Source organism: Pimephales promelas, chromosome 8, assembly GCF_988280905.1.
Source record: "Pimephales promelas chromosome 8, fPimPro1.hap1.1, whole genome shotgun sequence".
Classification (NCBI taxonomy): domain Eukaryota; kingdom Metazoa; phylum Chordata; class Actinopteri; order Cypriniformes; family Leuciscidae; genus Pimephales; species Pimephales promelas.
In genome coordinates, this window is record NC_142776.1 from 36,618,851 (window position 1) to 36,636,479 (window position 17,629).

Consider the following 17,629-nt stretch of genomic DNA (forward strand, 5'->3'; position numbering starts at 1 on the left):
ATATCAGATTTCTTCAATAAAATGTGCCAAATCTCCTCGACAACTTTCTTTCGCGCAAAATTCACAAGCCCCGCCCCTCAAATCACATGACTCCCACTTTCTCCAATCCAATCAATTCTTCTTAAATATCCCGTTTCACTCTGAAATGCATCGAATGGACTTTATGCACAGCTGCACTACTTCCTGAACTTAAGCCAGCTCCTTGTTTCCTGTCTGTCATTATTGGAGAAATTGATTAATCCCGGTGTGCCTGACCTCAGTAGTCACGGCAACAATAATCAGACACACCTGAATTAATCAAGTTCGGCCAATAATGGCAGACAGGAAACTTAAGTTCAGGAAGTAGTGCAGCTGTGCATAAGGTCAATTACGGACGAAACATCTTCGGAGTTTCGGAAGAGCGCGCACGGATTTGTCTGCAATTAAAAGCCGTGGATCTCAGCGCGAGCTCTTGTAAATAACATTTCACGTCGTTTAGCCTAATTCAGTTTGTTTCTTTGAAGCTATTTGTGAAATTTACAAGCAATTTTGCGAGTGAAAATTGGTTTGTGATTATTTTAGGAGAAGCTCCTTTAAGAATATGAGTGTGAAGCGGTCCTGCGGGATGTGTGCGGGAACTGATGAGGAATGTTTTGTGTTGTTATAGTCGGGATAATATACGATCCCAGAGCAAACAGTGAGTTCTCCATTCCAGCTCCTAATCTTTGACACAAAGACACTGGAATCTGGCCTCTCTCTCTCTCTCTCTCTCTCTCTCTCTCTCTCTCTCTCTCTCTCTCTCTCTCTCTGGCCGAGTGTATGGCTGCGTGACAGATTGGAAGAGAGTGTGGGTTGCAGTTCGTAATCACATAGACCATAAAGAAAGTATGGCAGAGGAACTGACGGCTGTCTTTATCAAGCCGACTGCATGTTGGAAAAGCAATTTGGTGTCGTTTCACTCATTCGGCGGAAGGTAGGAAGCATTTAGGGAAAGGTCTGAGCCAGAGAAACGCCGCTGGAAATGCAGACATTATGGATTATAAAGATTTAATAAGAGAATAAATTGAATTAGGAACAAACAGGAGCTGGATTTGTTGTGTTTAAATGTGTGCGCTTGGTGTATTGCTCAGCGGTTGCTCTTTCACAGCTCAGGATTTATACTCTAATTTCAGGAGAAATATCTAAAACGTAATGAAAATAGATAAATGAGAATACAGTTGTCGAGTGCAGTGCTTTAATATAAGTGTGAGCACACGTTATCGTGGTGAGCACTGTTTGAGATATGAAGCTTTATAAAGTCTAAATTTGCTCTCCAACTCTTATATGTGGAGTTTTCTCATATTTTCACTCATATTTCTACTGAAATTAGAGGAATAACACAATGTCAAGCATTTAACTGTCAAATGGTCTTCGTTTCCTGTTTACACTCTATACGACCCCAACAATTGATCGAGTAATTGAACAAAAAAATATACATTTTTAATCATACAAATAATATATCATTTTTTTCGTTTACTTCTCATCTATTCCTTAATGCAGTGTTTTTGGAGATATAAAGTACTTTTGTATCCATATACCACACAAATACTCAACTACACCATTAGCTTGCATATGAAATATGATTTTTTTTGATACATTGCATATATGCTCTAGTACTAGGCCTTCATTTATGTGTAAAAACTTTCAGATTTATGGCAGACTTTTTTTTTTGTTTTGACACATGAGGAAAATATATTTAGTTTTTTTTTTTTTTCACATTTCCCATTCATTTCAATGTGGGGTCATATTGACCCCGAAGACCAGAAGTGTAAACATTTTTTTTTACATACCTTACATACCAAGTTTTTGTGTGTGTATAGATAGATAAATGTATGAAAAGTCACAAAATCTTATTCCACTGAGATGAAGGGAACCTTTTTTTATTATTAAGTAAAAGTCGATTGAGGTCGTGTAGACCCCATGACCCGATTGAGAGTTAAAATGAATGCAGATCTTTGTGAATTTGATGAGAATATTCAAATTTGTTGCACACTTTATCATGGCGAATCAAACTCCAGAAACCTAATTTCTCAGAAAAACGAACAAAATTCAGATGTCAATGTGGTTAATGAGAAATAATACAAATAAACCAATGAGAAAATTGCTGAGGTGCAGAAAGAGTAGCCTATATCGCTTAATTTGATGAGAAATATTTGACTAGTTCATACTGGATTTAATTGCATTTTAATTAGTTGAATAATAACCATAGTCTTGCAAATTGAAGTTATTTCATTATTAATGGATTTTGCCAGAAATGTTTATTTCTGTGCTAAATGCGACTCTGAAATCTTATCTAAGCCGGAGATGCAAAAGCAAAAAAACAAGTGTCCATTTGCTCTCCATGTAATCTTGGAGAAACAATTGAGATGTTTAACAGATTGTGATGTTCTCCCCTGTGGGCCGAATGGTTTAGGGCTGGTAGATTAAAGCAACGCCCGCCTTAGGATAAAGAGCCCCGGGCTGGTACACCATGAGTGTGTGTGTGTTTGATGTGTAATAGTTTAGTAGTGCTAATGACCTGCAGATCTGGAGGGACGCGTGTCTAGCGCGCTCGAGGAGAGCTGCAGGTTTACATCAGCAGCACTAGCCTACTGTAACTGTTCAGGACTGTTGGAAGCATGTTTGCAATTATTTGAAACAGCAGCCTACGAGTTTCGCAGCCGTTTTACAGAGCGGGTTTCCTCTGACCCGTGGTGAGAACGAGATAAACTGTTTGTTTTTCCAGACGCGGTTACGGCGGAGGGTAAACTTCAAATTACAAGTGGCAAGTGAAAATGGCATCGCTTGCACTCGCAGCTGGTCTCAACCAGGTCCTCCTCGTCGTCAGGCGGAATCGGGCAGACTGGCGCTGAGCATCTCGTAACGCTTTCGTAATTAACTTTTTAAAGACAGCTAATCAGCAAAGCCAGTCAGTGTTTTTTTTTTTTTTTTTTTTAATTCTTCCGACCAACTTTGTTTTAAAAATATTTTCTTAATTATTTTTTAGCAGGCATTCTCTTTGAAAGCTCCTAATTTGTTCGCCTGCTGTGGTTGGAGATTAGGCACCAGAGGAGGAGGCGTGAGACACCGCGTAAAGTCACAGATTATCCAAACGGCTCCTGTTTTCGGGATATTTTTGCCTGGCTAAGCTCGCATGTGGAAATCGTCGCACCGGTCGTTTGATAGTCTGGAACTCTCATTTCACAGAAAGAGGGAGACGTACAGCGTTTATGTTTTAAATATACCTGCAGGGCGAAAGCGCAGGAGAATGTTTGTATTGCACGAGTGTTTAAATGAGTTTGGTGATGGCTTCACCTCCTCCTTCCACTTGACATTTCAAAGGCACGAGCCGTTCGCCGCTGTAAGCCGGGTCTTACTGTAATCTTTCTGTCCCTTTTTTATCCATGCTATTGATATTGTGGTCGGGATATAAACTCTTAATGAGGCTTTGCCCTTCCCAGTGCCAGATTTTTGCTGGAAACTATGAAGCAAGCTTGCGGAAAAAAGCGAGTTTAAGCAAAAAAACAAAACAAAAAAACGTTTATTTATAGTGATGCATAAACCAGCGTTTCCTACAGCAGTTTTGCTTCGTGACTCAGACTTTACAAGTGACTACCAGAACTGTTTATTGTACAAAAGTAAGCAAATATGTGCTTAAATGATTAACATGACATGAGTAGGAAAACCGTGAATTGTGTTGGTTGCCATTGCACAAAATGCACTATTACTTTTAGCAGATACCATCTTTTATTTAAAGCCACTTACATTGCATTCAAGATATACACTTCATCAGTTCATCTTTGCATTTAATTTTTGACCTTTTTGCATAATCTTGGCCAAAATATATGGGATAAAGTGATTTATTTTGTTAACTAAACATAATTTATGCTTTCATCCAATTCATGCATTTACTAGGAATTGAACCCATGACCTTGGCGTTGCTGACGTCACGATTTACAGTTTGAGCTACAGGAATGCATACTTAATTCATTTGAAATATTTGCATTTAAATGAGTAGCTCACTTTTCAAAAAAAAACTTTTGCTGATAATTTACTCACCCCCATGTCATCCAAGATGTCCATGTCTTTCTTTCTTCAGTCGAAAAGAAATTAAGGTTTTTGATGAAAACATTCTAGGATTTTCTCCATATAATGGACTTCAATGGGAACCAAACGGTTCAAGGTCCAAAAGACAGTTTCAGTACAAACGGCAAACTGTTCAAAGGGCTTTAAATGATTTCAGACAGTGAATAAGGGTCTTATTAAGCGAAACGATCGCTCATTTAAAAAAACAAAAAAACAAAGTTTAAGTTTTATAAGCTCAAATGCTCGCCTTGCTCTGTTCTGTGATGCACGTTCGTGACTCTCCTGTTCGAACTCGTTCATCAAAATGAACGAATCTTTTCCCAAGTCAATCCGTTCGTTTCGTTCGTTGAATGAACCAAATGACTCGGAAAAAGATTCTTTTATTTTGATGAACGAGTTCGAACAGTAGAGTCATGAACGTGCATCACAGAAGGTGAGCATTTGAGCTTATAAAACTTAAACTTTGTTATATATTTTTTAAATGAGCGATCGTTTCGCTCGATAAGACCCTTATTCATCGTCTGGAATCGTTTAAAGCCCTTTGAACAGTTTGCAGTTTGCACTGAAACTCTCATTTGGACCTTGAACCGTTTGGACCCCATTGAAGTCCATTATATGGAGAAAATCCTAGAATGTTTTCATCAAAAACCTTAATTTCTTTTCGACTGAAGAAAGAATGACATGGACATCTTGGATGACATGGGGGTGAGTAAATTATCAGCAAAAGTTTTTTTTCCAAAAGTGAACTACTCATTTAACTTCACCATTCTGCAATATTCCGATTTTATCTGATATTTTTCAGTATTTTCGTCTTATCAGTTTCAGTCAAACTCACAACTCGGGTAAATATAATTTCTTCTGCTGCCTCAATATTTGGTTAAAACGCGCGGCCCGTGTGTCTCTCCAAGGTCATATTGTAGCATTAGTGCAAATGCCTCATCTTAACATGAGAAAATCGTATGACAGACATGTGCAAATAAACACGGCCCCTTTTTAGCGACGCGGAGGCCCTCCGTACCACGAGTGAATGGAAAGAGCCAAGTCAGGGAAAAACAGAGGCCTTGTTCTAAAAACAAGAGTGCGATGGCCGTATCTCTGTTTTCAGATAGACCTCAGGAATTTTAAGAGCCCGGATCGGCCCACTCGCTCCTGAACTCTTCCTGAAGCGGATCTTTCTCGAGTCTGAGAGAACTTGGTTTGTTCCAGCTTTTAATGGCTATTACAGCATCTCATTAATATTCATACGGCACATATAGGTGCAATTTTAGGATCCTGTTTTAGGACGACTTTAGAGATTTGTTTGTGGTAAGGCAAGGTTAAAGTTATTGTTGAATCAATGAAACATTTTGGTAAAACATTACAATAATATATTTAATAATGTTTGGTAATGTTAATTTCAACATTTAATAAAAACATTTTAAAGTCAAAAGTTGTAAGTGCACTTGAACTAACATGAACAAACAATTGTATGCTTATTAACGGACATAAATAAATGCACATTGTTAGCAAATGAGAGCTTTGTTTTTAACAGCATGACATTGATTTAATGAATTTGGGTTCATTTAACAATATGATGAATGAAACGCATGTTAAGCTTTAGCAATGGCAATGTTTCACGTATATTTCAGCTTTGAAGATAATTAAATTCAGAGTGTAAGTGACTTTTAAAGTCTTAAGTCACATCTGGATTTAATTTATCAGAAAAATAAAAGGTCTTTCTTCGACAAAGTTGGATCATTTAATAAATGAGTTGCGCTCACAATTCTGCAATGAAAATGGCAATTACAGGGGATTTGCACAGATTTGTACGTCTCTAAACTTGTTCATACTTTGGAGATTCTGTCAATACACTGAATTAGGTTAACGTTAATCATTTTATCCATTGATCAAATGACATTTGAATTATGCCTTAAAATAGTTTGAATGTAAATCTACACCCTTGGTTCACTTAGTAATAGTATATGTGAAATCATGAATATGCAAATGAGACTCCGCCTCCACTCACTCACACCAGGTCAGATTACCGGATCCACTCTCTTAACTGTAAACGCTACATGATGGCAAGTAGAAAAAACTGGTTTAATTAAAGGGATACTCCACTTTTTTTTTTTTTTTTTTTTTGAAATAGGCTCATTTTACAACTCCCCCAAAGTTAAACAGTTGAGTTTTACCGTTTTCGAATCCGTTCAGCTGATTTTCTTATATTTAGAAGAATGTCAGTAACCAGACAGTTTCTGGTCTCATTCACATCCATAGTATTTTTTTTTCCTACTATGGAAGTCAATGAGACCAGAAACTGTCTGGTTACTGACATTCTTCTAAATATCAGAAAATTGGCTGAACGGATTCGAAAACGGTAAAACTCAACTGTTTAACTCTGGGGGAGTTGTAAAATGAGCCTATTTCCCAAAAAAGTGAAGTATCCCTTTAAGCCATAAATGTTTGAAACAGAATCTGAGTAGTGAATTATACAGTCCATGGATCAGAATATTAATTCGTTTTATGTATCACTCTCTCTAATGATAACGGCCTGTAATTGATCTGATTAGCCTTTGGCTTGACTACGTTATCAAACAGCTAATAATGTGTTGCTAATGTTACACACACCATGTTCCTGTTAGTCACACAGCTGCCTTGTAAAGATCCTTACTCTTAGAAATGATTTGAACATCATAGGGAGTCAGTGAACAGAAGCTCCGCCCCCCTCGTGACGGGATTGGTCACTTGTTTGTGATAGAGGGATAGGCGTCAATAGGCCTTGAGCTTCAGCCTATACCCTTTGGTTTAATCAAAAGTTATGTTTATGATGAGTTGAATATTTGTTGCTGTATATTTGTTAATGATAAACCAAATAAAATGAAAAAAAAAATGGTAGGAAACGGGCTGTCTTTGATAAAGTGCAATTTTAAGGAGAAAATTCTCAGCAATGGTGTTGACTGAAGAATTTACACACGGTTTGTGTATTAGAAACATAAAAACAACATTAAAAATTTGATAAAGGTGTATATCCAAACACAAACACGATCTACCTACTGTCCGAATATGAATGAGATCGCGCTGGTAATGTGGTTAATGTAAGCAGTTTCCTAAATATGACTTAATTTCACCTCGTCATGGCCTCAGATTGTTGGTCCAGAATCATTGTCGTGAGCTCACATCCTTAAACAAACACTGAGCGCCGCCGCGCAAACGCTGCAGCTTTTAATGGTGTGAGATAAAGAGTCTCGTGCAGCTCGAGGTGAGATTAAAATGGGAAGAGAGAACGAGAGGAAATCATTGAAGAAAAAAAAGCCATCTGCAAATGTAGCCGTTGAGTCTGTTCTCTTCACACCCGCCACAGTAATAGCTTTCCTGTGTACTTGTCCTGTCAAATCAGCTCAACCATTTCAGGGCCAACTTCTCTCTCAGTACAGAAGCGTTCTGGCTCGCTGAATAAAATGCACTGCGAAATTATGCAGATTATAACCCTAGATTACCAAAACCGTTTGAATCAAGTGTGCATGCATGTTTGTTCGAAAATATAAGGGCAAACGTCACTGCGTTTTTGCTATTCGGTGATTTGAATGCACCAATGCTTTGACAGTATAGTCTTCATATCGTATGATGTCGAACGCTTTAAATACATGCAAAAGACAGTCAGTGTTTGCGTACAATAGACACAGTGATTCAAATGAGATGGCTGGCACTGATTTCCACACCATCTAGTGTTACCATCCTAGTGTGTTGTGTGTGAAGCATTCAACAAGCACAGATAACCCGTCCAAAGTGTGTGTTTTACATGTTGCTTTCTCTGTTTTTGTATCTTTGAGTGTGCGATGCCGTGGTAAATCGGGCATCAAAAGTGTCTCAAAAGCTGCCGTCTTTCACCCGGTGTGGATGCTGTGTGCTTAAGCTTAGATGAAGAGAGAAAGAAGAAAGAGGCTGAGGGAGTAGTGGATGTGTGCCAGAGCCCAGAGGGCATGCGTGGGGTACAGCTTTCATGTGCCGCAAACACACACAAAGAACACATAATAATATCTGTGTTAAAGAGAGAGTTCACACACAAATCAAGGTTCTGTCTTCATTTACTCGCCCCTCGTGTCGCTCCAAACCCGTACGACTTTCACACGTCTGTGGAGCACAAAAGGAGATGTTTAGCTGAAGTTGCATTGCAATTTGTGTGAAGTTGCATGTAGAAATTGCATGCAATTGAATGCAAAAATATAAGAAAGTTTAGTTGCATTAAAAACGTGAAATTGTCCGTTATTCTGTGCAAAATGCAAATAATATATTGGATAGATTTATTTCGCATTGCAGTGAACTGTGATGCCTTTGTCTTTCTGATTGCACTAATCATCTCCTGCTGTGTTCCACTGAAAGCGTACAGGTTTGATTTCACAAAGCAGTGAGAAAGAGAGACAGTGGCATGAATGAGAGAATGGACAGATGGAGTGAGATAAGGACATGCGAAATGCAATAAAGTAAAAAAAAAAGAAAAGCAGAGACAGCGGTCATGACGGAGTGGGGAGCAGATAGAGAGAATGTGGGATTAGAAGTGTAACAGCTGGTGCTCAAAACCCTTCAAACATCACTGCGCTCATCATAAGCTCACATCTCCAGCAAATCACACTCAAACTCACAGATTACTCCTGTGACCTTGATTTACAACAATATCTGTATTCCCCTCATCATACCTCTCATTAAGAGCATCTTTGTGTTGCCAGTACTCACAAACATCATTGTTAGGGAAGTGCATTAAAGTAAAGCGTGCCATTATGGCTTAAATGAGCAGTTCACAGTATACTGTATATAGTGCTATTTAACATAAAAGTTTTGTCTATATAATATGCAGTATGTTTGTATATATATATATATATATATATATATATGAAGAGTTCAGATGCAAAAGCCTCTAAATGCCATTTGAAATTTTCTTCTAAAATGACCATTTTTATCAAGCTTGTATATTTAAGTTCAGTGATTTCACTTAAATGACAATTAATAGGTAATCTTCATTGCCATTTAAGTGAAATTACTGAACTTAAATATACAAGCTTGATAAAAATGATCATTTTAGAAGAAAATTTCAAATGGCACTTCATTTCAAATGACTCTTCATATATATATATATTTCAACATACATATATTTCAATATAATAATATATATACACACATTATGCAAACACAAACTTTTATGTTAGTTGCAATTATCATGATGACAGCACTATATATATATATATATATATATATAGTGCTGTCATCATGATAATTGTAATAAATAATTGTAATATATATATATAGGGCTGTGAAACGATTAATAAAAGTTTAAAATAAAAAGTTTGTGTTTACATCATATATGTGGGTGCACTGTGTATAATTATTTTATATATATATATAAATACACATACATAGACATGCTTGTATATATTTAAGAAATATTTCCATGTATATACTGTACATAGATTTATATTATATATAAATATTTTATATATAAATAATATTTTTTCTTAAATATACATGCATCTGTTGTGTATATTTATATATACAAAATAATTATACACAGTGCACCCACATATATTATTTAAACACAAACTTTTATTTTGGATGCGATTAATCGTTTGACAGCCCTAATATATATATATATATATATATATATATATATATATATATATATATATAGATTACATTCAGTAGTGAAAATGATACTTATGCAAAAAAGTTTAGGAAAAAAAGGCTTCAACTTTTTCGTTTATTATGTACAATTATGTATAATTACTAATTAAATAAAAAAAAAACATTGTTGATGATATATTGCAGAATGAACTATTAGGGAAATAAGGCTCAACCAAAGTGACTTTTTTTTGGTGTTACAAGAAAAAAACCTAGTTTGAGTGATGTGTCCTGTGAAAGTAAGCTACTTTTCAAACAAAATCTCAGTTTTCATCATAGCGACTCGCTTGTGTCAGTGCAAAAGTTAAAGTATTAGTGCTACTAAAGCCGAAGCTCATTCTACTCTTGCTCTTTCAGAGGCGTTGTGGTGGGTGGGAGAAAGCTTTGCGTAAAACCTGTCTAAATATGGCCGGTCTGCAGCGACACATTTATATGAGGCTGAGTGAAAGTCTAGCGAGTCGGGCAGACGCTGGTGTGGTGAAGTTAGTTTTAATAGAATGTCGACCTCTGCCCTCTTTCTTTCTGTTTCACTCACTCACTGTTTTTCTCTGTTGCTAATATTAGCCTGCTAATACACGTACACTGCTTCCACCTGTAGAGGCATTGGCTGGGTTTGGACACATTTCAGCCCTAGTATGCTAAATGATATCAATGTTAATTGCATGTGATGAGTATAACAAATGCATATCCATATGCATGCAAAATGCATCTCTGAAATAAAAAAAACGGTAACACCGGTTATCATTAGTTAATGCACAAACTAACATGAGCAATACATTTGTTACAGTATTTATTCATCTTTGTTAATGTTGGTTAATAAAAATCCAGCTGTTCATGTTAGTTCACAATGCATTAACTAATGTTAACAAATACAACCTTTGATTTTAATAACGTATTAGTATGTTGAAATGAATATTAGCTGAGATTAATAAATGCGGTTGAAATGTTCATTCTAGTTAATGTTATCTAATGAGCCTTATTGTAAAGTGTTACCATAAAAACAGTGTTTTGCATTTTTAAACGAATTTTTGCATGAAAAGATCTTTACTTTTAGTTATCGGGGAGATATGCTAAATGCACAGTTGACATCACTTCTTGTATGCATTGCATTCTGGCGTTGTGCTCAGGTTGCATGCGAAAATGCACACTGAATATGTAGTTTGAAACTGAATACTGGTGTAGAATTGTGCATTTTTTCAGCCGTAGTATGCACAATTATTGCTATGTGATGCATATAGCAAATGGCATGCATGCAATTATATGCATATCCATGCAACATGCATCATGTTAAATGTACAGTTGACATCACTTCTTGTTTGCATTGCATTCTGGTATTGTGCTCGGGTTGCATTGTGTAGGAAATGCACACGGTAGAATATGTAGTTTGAAACTTAATACTGGTGTAGAATTGCACATTTCAGCCCGTAGTATGCAAAATTATTGCTATGTGATGCATAGCCTATAGCAAATGGCATGCATGCAATTCCATGCAACATGCATCTAACATGCATTATGTTAAATGCACAGTTTGCATTGCATTCTGGCATTGTGCTCGGGTTGCATGCTGCACATTTTAGGAAAATGCACACTGAAGTATATGTAATTTGTCTGGACAGCAGTTTGATCACATCAGAATGACACTCACACACTTAAATAGAGTCTGAAAGCAGAACAAACGTTGTAGTATGTCTGTTTCAAACCACACACACTAGAGCTCAGTTGTTTATATCCAGAGGCCATGATATCATTTAGTATTACAGTATATCCAGAGGCGAATCCCGACTACATTCATTCAGCATTCTGTGAACAGCAACTTCAAATCCCACTCGTTCTACTGGGACTTTGCCGTGAATTCGCAGCAAAACACAACAGCGCTGGCAGTCGTTACAAATGCAATGAGATATTGTAGTAATCCTCTGTGATTAGCCATGATGATTCCAGCTAAATCGTTTAGTGAATTTACACGTTTTGTTTTATTAAGTCAATTAATTATACAGAGCCCAAAACGAGCCACCGTCTGATTTGATTGTTTTCGGCAACCGCAAATTTGATTTATTCACCAGTCGGAGTCTGATTACATTCTGAAAGCAAGACGCCAGAAACATGTCTTGGTTTTAACCCACTTGGAAGCAGGAATGTTTGGAGTTTTCCGTCACAACATAGTGACAGCGCTACGTCTGCTGATCCGCGAGATGTGTGCGGGTCGCGACCTTCAGCTTTCCGCGCTGTTTGTTTAACCCAAAGTCCGTCTTTGTTCTATTCTCTCGATAGGTAAACAATTGCGAGTCGCCGTCTACAGACTAAACATATCTCGACTTCACTGCACGCTTTTTGATCAAGTGCACTTTAATGAACAACACATGTTTTACTACATATAGCGAGAGTGTCTCCAGCAGATGCATCTCAGCGTTACTGTAATATGATATGCGGTCAGATATGATGCCTTGATTACACTGACTTACACAATACACAATCTGAGTCCTTTTTCTGTGACCTGTAGAAACTCAAACCACAGGCTGCATATGCGCTTATATGCACATTTTGGCTAATATTACATTTTTTTGCATGTGCCACAGTAGTAGACCCATGGTTTTGGCCATGTATCAGTGTGTGTGTTTTTTTTTTAATGCACCATGGTCTGTTTTTGAATATGTGCAATAGTAATACTGATTTTTTTAAAAGTAGTACCATGTTAATTCTCTGACATATTTGTACAATGGTATTACTGTATTTTTTTTTTTTACTATATATATATATATATATATATATATATGAAGAGTTCAGATGCAAAAACCTCTAAATGCCATTTGAAATTTTCTTCTTTAATTATGATTTTTATCAAACTTGTATATTTAAGTTCAGTAATTTCACTTAAATGACAATTAATAGGTAATTATCATTGCCATTTAAGTGAAATCACTGAACTTAAATATACAAGCTTGATAAAAATGATCATTCTAGAAGAAAATTTCAAATGGCACTTAGAGGCTTTTGCATCTGAACTCTTCATATATATATATTGAGGATTATCATTAGTATTGCTGTGTTTTAGCAATATTTGAAACATACATAGAGAAATGCTATGATTTGTTTGTTTGCTTCATACATTTAACTTTGTGAGAGATATATTTGAGGAGAACAGGGTGATTTTAGGAGCAGAGATTGAGTCAGCCTGTCTCTGTACACGCGTGTCCTCAGGGTTTTTTCTGGTTTATTAGGGTCACAATATGCAATATGTATTAGGATTACAATATGCAAATCCAACATGAATCATCAGTATTTTTGGGTCCATTTTCCTAGAGTTGAAATATCCATTTGCATATATAACATTTTGGTCCGTTGTCTTAGAAGAGAAATACTATACATTTTAAATGTGCTTATCTGAAGATTATGCCAGGGTTACAGTGTAATTATACATTTAAAGGAGTAGTTCACTTTAAAAAAACTTTTGCTGATAATTTACTCACCCCCATGTCATCCAAGATGTCGATGTCTTTCTTTCTTCAGTCGAAAAGAAATGAAGGTTTTTGATGAAAACATTCCAGCATTTTCTCCATATAATAGACTTCAATGGGAACCAAACGGTTCAAGGTCCAAATGAGAGTTTCAGTGCAGCTTCAAAGGGCTTTAAACGACACCAGACGATGAATAAGGGTCTTATCAAGCGAAACAATCGCTCATTTAAAAAAAAAAAAAAAACAAAGTTTAAGTTTTATTAGCTCAAATGCTCGCCTTGCTCTGATGGAAATGAACGAATCTTTTCCCGAGTCAATTCGTTCGTTTCGAGGTTATACAACTTTTTTTTTTTTTAATGAGCGATCGTTTCGCTAGATAAGACCCTTATTCATCGTCTGGAATCGTTTAAAGCCCTTTGAACAGTTTGCACTGAAACTCTCTTTTGGACCTTGAACCGTTTGGTTCCCATTGAAGTCCATTATATGGAGAAAAATCCTGGAATGTTTTCATCAAAAATCTTTAAATAGTGAGTAATAATAATTAATTGCATGTTCTTACTATAGGGAATAGAGTTTGGTTGAGGGTTAGCTGCAATTGTGCAAAATCGACTGGTATTACTACAGTAAGTGCATGTAACACTGTAAAATAAAATGCTACCTGTTCATTTAGTTAGTTTTGGAGTACAGTATCATAGTTCATATGCATAAAACGACACTTGCATTTGTCTCAGATTTGAAGCAATGCATTAATTATCAATGAAGCATTCAGAGCTAAGACAACTGCATCATCATATAATAAATAAGACATGCAAAGACGCAATGTCGTAAATTATTAGACTGGCTTCTTTAGTAGGATATTTTTTATTCCACGTTTAACCGTGAGTGTGTAAGTGACATATACTGTGGGAAAGAGAGTGTTTGCGTTTGTCTGTCTTGTCTTTGTGTGTTTAAGTGTCTGCCTGTGTGTGTATCTTTTCATGCAGTTGTATGTAGTCATGCTCGTCTGTCTGAGGCCCTCCAGATGTCTTACACATAGTGGGCTCTTGTGTGTGTGTGTGTGTGTGTGTGTGTGTGTGTGTGTGTGTGTGTGTGTATGGGTCACTCAGCCTGTATCACCCAGCGCACACACACAATGACCCCACTGTTCTCCCCTATAACAGCTCACCAGGTGGCTCTCTCGCAAAGACACAGCCATATAATTACAGTAACACACACACATGCATGCACAATTAAAGTAACACACACACATGCATGCACATATCCACATGAAGATGAACTCAACTCATATATAACTACAGTAGGCCAAAAGCATGATGATATTTAGCGTTTTTAGCATATCAGCATTGGCCGACAACTTTTCTCTTTGTCACAAAACTTTTAACATCGCTACGAATTGATGACATGGATGTGAATAAGTGTGGAAAATCACCTTGTTGTGTTTTTGCGTGTCATTCAGAGGCAGTCGTCACTTAAATGGAAGATTAAACTGAAGGAGAAACAGTTCTCCAGGTTTAAATCTGTATAAAATAACTAAATAAAATGTATTTTTAAATCATTAAAGGTGATTGTGAGTATGTTAAAATACGTAATCATCAGTGCAGAGTTTGTTTTAGCAGGTCTGGCTCAGTAACATTACGGCGGGGCGGGGCTAAATTCTGGGCTTGACCAATGGCAGACAGGGGGGCGTGTTCAGGGAAACATGTCTGGATACAGTTCACCTTTAAAGTTTTTCGTCAAAAGACAATACATTACAGCAAAATAAAAGCATACAAAAACTAAAATTGATATATAAAAGCTAATTCTAAATTTTTAAAAAATATAGTATACTATAAAAATACTGTTCTTTTTATGTAAACTTTTTTTTAAATATTTTTTTTATGCCGTTCACCGTCAATAAAGCGTGTGATATGATTTAAGCCCCGAGGGACCTTGGTTAGACACAAAAGCTGTGACCGCCGGATCTTCGAAAGCACTTTTGATGAGCAGATTAAACACGAGCCACGCGTCGTCTATGGGGAAGCGGATTCACAACTTCTGCTTTGTGTTTTATGTCCTTCAATGAAAAATAGATTCAACTCTCAATTCCCCAAACGTGATTTCCTCCGGCTCCAGCATATAAAGTTATTCATTATTAACTCGCATTTCAAATCATCTTGTGTTTCTATTGACTTTGGGTGTTTGTGATTTGACCTGCTGTATGTGTGTAACCTGTGAACTGAGACTGAAAGATGATCTGAGTAATGCAGTGAAACATCCCACAACGTGGCTTTACCATGGTAAATTAAAGCAACAAAATACACCATATAAAATAATCCAAAATATAAAATCAAAATTAAAGCAACAAAATACACCATATAAAATAATCCACAATTTAAAATTAAAATTAAAGCAACCAGATAAGCTATGCACAATGAATAATGTATACAAATAGTCAACTAATTCTATAAAATTTTTCACATTTTTGGAGCCAAGGTGTGACTTTTTTTCCTTTTTTATATATAATATTTTGTTGAGCACCCAACTTGAGCAACATAGTGTTTTGCTGAGGATGTGTGTGGTTTTGGATCTGATTTTACAAACAGTCAACTAAAAGCTATCCTAAAAAAATTGTTTTAAGGTAAAACTTAAAGATGCTAAGAATTTCATAGTTTTGGAGTATATAGAATTAAAAGTTTGGTCAAACATTGAGGTGCCAACCCATGTAAAGCCTTAAAAGGATTAAAGGATTAGTTCACTTAAAAAAAAAAAAAACTTACACACCCCATGTCATCCAAGATGTCCACGTCTTTCTTTCTTCAGTCGAAAAAAAATTAAGGTTTTTGATGAAAACATTCCAGGATTTTCTCCATATAATGGACTTCAATGGGGTCCAAACGGTCCGAGTTTCAATGCAGCTTAGAAAAGGCTTTAAACGACACCAGACGATGAATAAGGGTCTTATCTAGCGAAACGATCGCTCATTTAAAAAAATAATAACAAAGTTTAAGTTTTATAACCTCAAGTGCTCGCCTTGCTCTGTTCTGTGATGCGCGTTCGTGACTCTCCTGTTCAAACTCGTTCATCAAAATGAACAAATCTTTTTTCGAGTCATTTCGAGTCATTCAAAACTTTTTTATTTACTTTTGAAATGAGCCATCGTTTCGCTAGATAAGACCCTTATTCATTGTCTGGAATCGTTTAAAGCCCTTTGAACAGTTTGTACTGAAACTGTCTTTTGGACCTTGAACCGTTTGGTTCCCATTGAAGTCCATTATATGGAGAAAAATCCTGGAATGTTTTCATCAAAAAAATTCTTTTCAACTCAAGAAAGAAAGATATGGATGACATGGGGGCGAGTAAATTATCAGCAAAAGTTTTTTTAAGGATGCCTTCAGTACATTTGCTTCCACAGCGAGTGTTTTCCTTCATTTCATTCTCACTTGTGCATTTGTGTACATCTGAACTCTGACCAGTGATCCGCCACCGCTAATTTCACATTCACACAGCTCTTAACCATCTCTCTTCTCCTTTTCGTTCCCACAAGAATGCCACAGACACACTTCAGTGAATCAAGACGGAGATGTGATTTTAGAGAACTGTCATTGAGGAGGAACATTAGTTGGGTTATGAAAATATTACTTTACTACAGTAAGATTACACCATTAGGGCTGGGCAATGTCGTAAAAAAAGTTGCATTTAATATGTGATATAAATATATATATATTTTTTCTATTTTAAAATGCCTAATGCAAGGAAATTCCTGTAAAACACATTGTTTTTCATTTATATGCACTAGTATCAACAGTCGATAATCATAGTAATTTACTTAAAGTCCCCCTGTGGTGAAATTCCAGCTTTGAATGTTGTTTATATGTCTATGTGTTTTTGTTCTATGCTTTAAGACAAACCATGTGTAAATTCATTAGTATTTTGAAATCGCTGGTGTTTCTGACTTAACAAACGACCTTGTTACCAATCAGATCAACGTGTGATGTGGATCTCTGAGTTGAGTGAGTGGAGGTGGGGCTCATTTGCATATTCATAGAACCGCGAATACTAAATGAGGGGAGGGTGTCGAGTTACATTCCAGCTATTTTAAGACTTCCAAGGAAAAAAGTTTAAATATGTCATTTTGGTGATCAAAGATGAGTTTTAAGGGACACTAATATTGACTACAGGGGGACTTTAAGACATTTTAATGAATCATTTAATTAAAACTCACTCAGGTGAGTGATTCAGTCAGTTTGAAGTGATTCACTGCAATGAATCACTGTTGGACTCTCAATGATGTTTACTTCCAAAATCATTGAGAATGTATTATTCATCTGGTTTTGACGACATTTCTGGCGTATGAAAAAAAAAAAAAAACAGGTTTTCGCGGGTTGTAAAGGGATGTTCATTTCAAAGGGTACATTCGTTCGGCGGGTTAGTTTACAGTAGCGAAGACTCTGAACACGATACTG

The 17,629-nt window shown here is 36.4% G+C and overlaps 1 protein-coding gene across 1 annotated transcript in view; it reads left to right on the forward strand.

Annotated features, from left to right (window-relative positions):
* tox2 (TOX high mobility group box family member 2) overlaps positions 1 to 17,629 on the forward strand; it is a 141,484-nt gene that overhangs the window by 15,283 nt on the left and 108,572 nt on the right.